The sequence below is a fragment of the Salvia splendens genome, chromosome 21, assembly GCF_004379255.2.
Source record: "Salvia splendens isolate huo1 chromosome 21, SspV2, whole genome shotgun sequence".
NCBI classification, from domain to species: Eukaryota; Viridiplantae; Streptophyta; class Magnoliopsida; order Lamiales; family Lamiaceae; genus Salvia; species Salvia splendens.
This window is the reverse complement of record NC_056052.1, coordinates 17,073,717-17,079,716: the sequence shown is the minus strand read 5'-3', so window position 1 is coordinate 17,079,716 and position 6,000 is coordinate 17,073,717.

Genomic DNA, 6,000 nt, shown 5'->3' with positions numbered 1-6,000 from the left:
TTTTCGACCCCTTGTCCATCCCTTGATATTTTCGACTTCTCCTAGTAATTAGGAGAAGGAATTATTTTGTTGATTTAATTGGTACTTTGTTTATTTCCTTCCTTGAATTAAAATCCAATTAAATCTTACTATATCTTGCCAAATCTCTCCATATCCTATTTTAATTAGAATTTGACTCTTTCCTTCTTTGAGACCTCTATGTTATTCTTCCACAATTTTATTTGTTTTATTTAATGGTGGGATTTATCCTAGACTATGAATTAAAAGAACCCTAACCCTAGCCTCATATTTTTCGCCTCCCTCTTCTCTCCTCCCACACGTTTTTCCCTCTCTTCCTCTCCTTCTCCACAAATCCTTCACCAATTCCTTGTTCTTGCATCATGGTGGAGTTGGAAATTCAAGATTCATCGAAGAATCGCATCATTCGTCATTCCTACCGATTGTTTTTCAATAGAAAGGTATACTTTGATTCATCTTTCTCCTTCTTACCATTGAATCCATGATTCTTGATCCCCTCATGCATATAGTGAGTGTAGGAATCGTAGATCTAAAAATTAATCGGATGGGTAGGATGCTTGCATGAGCAAGTATGTGTATGTGCGTGTATGTATGTGTGGGTGATTCATTGGTGAATGCTATGTGTAAATAGGGGAACATGGTTGTGATGTCGTTTTTGAAGCGTAAATATGTGTTGAAAGCATGAATATGTATATGTGGATGAATGATAGACAAACCCTAGTTGTAAATGTTGAGCATGAAAACTGTGGTGTTCAGACAGTAGGTCCCGACGAGTGTTTGTCCAACCAAACGATCTTATTTTAGCACGAATTTTTAACTGAGTGAAATTTTAGGTGTCTTCTGTGTTGTGTCAAAAGTTCAGCCTCTTTTGACAAAAGATGAAATTTTAACGAATTTTTCAATTGAACTGCGCAGTCCTGTCAGAATTTGTATTCTCGTCCAGTGAGTTTCGTTTTAGTTTTTGCCAACCTAAAGATGTGATTTTGGTGTGGATTTTTAACTGGACGAACCTTGATGTGTCTACTATGTGGTGACCAAAGTTTAGCTTCAAATAATATCGGATGGATTTTTAATGATTTTTACAAAAACGACTGCGCTGTTCTGCCAGATTCATGTCTTGATTGAAATAGTCTTGTTGGCAAGTTTTGAATGAAATACATGATACAAGTGTGAGTAAGAACTTATCCTATGATGTGATTATGTGTTGCACGTTGATGTATGCCAAAGGGTTCGTTTCGTTTATGGTGGTGAACGTTGGGATGGGCAATATAAGAAAACGGTGAAAGGAACGATAGGACATGCATGAGTAATGTGTTGATAGAAACTGATTGTGTTGTATTATGTGGTTATGATGTTGATAAGGGTTGTTGTGCGTACATGGGTACGAAGAGTAAGGATTTCAATAAAGTTGTGAACCGTGTTTGTAAGCGAACGAGGTGGGCTTTCTTTACTAAACTCTTTTACGTTTCAAAAGTATGATTGTGGAGCTATAAGGGTGGTTTAAAGTGTTATGTCATGCCGTGATTGTTTTGATGTTGAGATTGTTGCCTGATGCCTAGTTCGTTTGAGCTTGCTCCGTTAGGCTATAGGGCTATGTTGAGATTGTGCTTGATGCCTAGTTTGTGAGTTCGCCCCATTAGGCTATAGGGCTATGATAAACGAATTCGGGTCTGAGTAGGGCCGCAAACCCTATCAGGTGTACAAAGAGGGGATCATGAGCCGTCCTTGCTAGTCGGTCGGTCTCGTGGGCGAATAGTGTGACCACACTTTCATCGCACTATGGTAAGAGGATGTGATTAATTGATTGATTGATGAGAAAGTGAGGAGATTGTTTTGACGGGCCTAGCTGTGAAACTGTTTTTGTGATACTCGATGCTATTTTCTTTCTAAATGTAAAACTCGAGTTCACTATGGTATTGATGACATAACTTTTATCAAATATTTTGGCGTGTGTCCACTGAGTATGTCAAGTACTCAGCCCTGCATATGTTTTCTTTTATGTGCAGGTTGAGCGGTGATGTTGCGGCGGATGTTGAGTCGAGCCTTTAGATTTCCCGGATGCGTCGTTTCTTCATACATGAGAGTCATCCTATGACTCTCTCTAGATACTTGATTTCCGCTGCCTTGTTGAAATTGCTTTCCTTCTAAAAATCTTTCGTTTTTCTACACGCTATGTTATGACATTATTTACCTTGAGATATTAACCTGTTGCTTAATTGTTTAATCGATTAAAACTTTTCTTTTGGAGCTCTGTTTAAGATGTTGTCTTTCATTGCTATCCCCTTCTTCTTCCTCGCTCCTTAGTCCCTTCCCTAGTCACGATTTCCCTGTCTTTACTATCCTTAGTGAGGGCGGCCGTGACATTAATAAATAAGAGTTTCTTGCTAAGTCCACTTCAACCTAGCTAGTTGGAGTTTGATTACTCTATGAATAATAAATAAGAGTTTCTTGCTAAGTCCACTCTTGGAGTTAATAATATGTTAATTAATTAAGTCCATAGCAGACATTAATTAATGGACGTTTCTATTTTAAGCGCGGGAAATTGATGACAACAAATGGAAACCCGGAATACTTGTAATTTCGGATTTGGATGGGCAGTGCAATATTACTTCTGTAGTGGCTGCTCGTAATATTCCAATATAAGCTTATATTAAATTGTGGGTTCAATTTAATTAGTAAGAAGCTAATTGGGGGAGACCATATCCAAATTCTTCCATAGATCCCTGACTGGGCCCAATATGTGACTTATTATAAATACGAGAATAAAGGAGACAGAAAAAACACTTGTATTTTTCACAAAATTTTCGTCCAGCTCCTATCCATCATAGGGGATGATTTTTGCTCTCTCCGTGAGCAGTTTCCGTCTTCTTTATTTGAGTCCTAGTATTCTGGTGAGATCAGCCCACACTGATATCAGATTACAGTCCGGGAACCAGTCAGAAGATCCGTGGTTTAGTACTCAAGATCTTTACGTGGAGAAGGCGCGATCTATCTTCGATTCTTCAGTGAATCAATGAGGTAAATTGGCTTACTCCGTAGCAAACATGTTTTAAGCGTTAATTGCGCTAAAGCATGTTTAAATTCAAGTTATGAGCATGTTACATGTGAGAATTACGAGAATAGATTTTGTCTAAATAATCTGCTAAATAGATCAGAATTATTATGTGATCCGTTAGAATGCACGCTTTCGCTTCCAACCCCATCATGTAGTACTCCCTCTGTCCCATTAGAAATGAAACATTTTCTTTTCGGCACGAGATTTTATGTAGTTTTGTTTTGTGAGTTAATGAGGAGAAAATAAAATAAGAGAGATGAAAAACTAGAGATGATGTTGTTTTCATTTTAGGAAACGTTTCATTTTTAATGGAAATATCAAAAAAAATAAAACATTTCCTTTTAAATGGGACAGAGAGAGTATTAAACAAATGATGTGATAGTACAGTTGGTCTATGAACCTATTGATCTCGGGTTTGAATATGCTCTCTGCATTCTGAATGAAGTAGTATTTATGGCATCATCTACTAACAAAAGTAACAATAGTGGTTCTTCCTTTAGTTACATTTTGATAGAAAAAAAAATATGAAAAATGATGTTAATACAAAGTTAGTAAATGGATTTCAACATTACTTCCTTCGTCCTAAAAAAAATAGACTAGTTTTACCATTTTAGACTGTCCACTAAAATAAGACTAAGTCTATATATGACAAGTTTTCAATAAATAATAATCTTACAAAATCTACTAACACACCTTCCATTACCTTTTTCCCCTCTCTCTTTCTTACTTTTTGTATCTTTCTTCACCTTACTAATTTTACATTAAAACTCATGTTATTTACAAGTTTTTGTATTTTTTTAGGACGGAGGAAGTATATAAGTTTAGATTAGTGTAAATGAGATATAAATACAAGTTGTACCCTTCGTCCTCTAAACATAGGAACTTTTGAATGACACGGTTTTTAATGCAAAACTAGTAAAATAAGAGAGAGATAAAAAGAAAAGTGTATTAGTGGAAAATGAGACCCACCTTATTAGAGGGAGACATTTTCTTGAATAGAAAGTTTATACTATTAGGAAACAGAGCAAAACGGAAAAGATAGATTATTAATATAAATTTGTTCATGCCACGGCTAATTAATTACTCCATCCGCCTACTATTTAAAGAACAATTTCATCATTTTGAGTTGTCCACGATTTATAGAATTATTTACTTTTTTTCCATCTTTCACATTTCACTTACTTTTTACATTCACAATATATTATAAAAATATAAAAAGTAGATATTACATTCCATGTTTTGTTACTTTTTTTCACAAAATCAAACAAGTTTCTTAAAATCTATACAAAATAAAAATGAGTCTTTAAATAATAAATGGAGGAGAACCGAGGGAGGGAGTAACTTTTTTTGGTGAGAGAACAAATAATTTGAAACCGTGGTCTAGAAATTTAGACTTTGACTGTTTGACACTAGAGCAAAATATACACTTCAATTAGAATGCTTCTAGGATGTTGGATTATTTTATATTAGACGAATAATCTGCTCTTCTGACTCTTTCTGGTATTGTAAACTATACACACTAGAATAGATGTAATTTAATCTTTCCACTTCAGTTTGACCATTACATTAACTAATTAATTTATCTCTCTCCTCAAAATTGAACATGACTATGAGCCTTAGTGAGTGCAAAGCTGAGTGCTTGAAAAACAGTAGTTGCATTGCGTATGCGAATCCATTCATTACTAATGGAGGAAGCGGCTGGTTGATGTGGTTCGATGAACTCACTGACACCAAGGAACTTTCTGCAGCAGATAGCAAGCAGAACATCTATATCCGCGTGCCACTTTCTGAACTAGATATCATCACCATTTCTAACTCTTATTCCTATAGAAAGAAATAACATTGCCGGATGAATATCTCTGTAGATTTGAGCACAAGTTTAGAGGATGAGAAGGAGAATAAAAGGCCTATGAAGTTAATACTGATATCAATAGCTTCTGCTGTTCTCATCTCAACCTTTATCAATGGAGGCATACTTTTTATGGCAAGACTAAAGAGGCAAGGTAACAATTCATAATGCAAACATATATTGGAGTGAAACACATTTATCTTTCCCTTTATTTGTTGCAGTAAAAAGAAGAAGTGAGGACCTAGAATTAGCTGAGGACCTAAAATGGAGACTATTGTGCAAGCCACAAATAATTTCTCCACGGAAAACATGATTGGGATTGGAGGATTTGGTTCTGTTTACAAGGTAGGAATATACTAAGTGAGAGTTCTGAAGTTAAACAAACACATGAATACTTATTTATCAACTAACAACTTGCATAAGCAGGGAAATATGCCATCCGGAGAGGAAATCGCTGTCAAAAGATTGTCGAGATCGTCACACCAAGGTCTTGAAGAGTTCAGAAATCGATGGATGTTTGAAGAATACATTTAGGGAGTGTGAAGTGAAGAGATGCATACAAGTGGCGTTATTATGAGTTCAAAAATGTGCAGATGATAGGCCAATCATGTCATCAATAGTTTCAATGTTAGGATCTAATGGAGTAGTTTTGCCGGATCCAAAAGAGCCTGGATTTTTTATTCAAACAAGTTCAAGCCCTGTGGGAAGTTATACATCACCAAGTCTCACGTCAGAGAACACAATCACCATTACAAACTTGGAGGCCAGATGAGGAAACCCTCAAAGTGTTGTTCTCCCTATCTATCTCTTTCTTTCTCTCTCTCTTTGAGGGGGAGAGAGATTTCAAGCGAGAGAAAGGTGTTTTATCTAACCGTTTATATTTGACATCCTTCGGTCAGAATGGAGCTTCAGGGGTCTTCTACCTCCAGTGTAAATTTCAAGACGATCGGAAAGCATTTGTAGTATTTCATAATGATCAATGAATGAAGAAAGAAGAGAGTTTTGATAAGTGATGTGAGTAAAATAGAGTAATAAAATTAGGATTTGTTTTTTTGCGTGGGACTTATTTTGATGAACG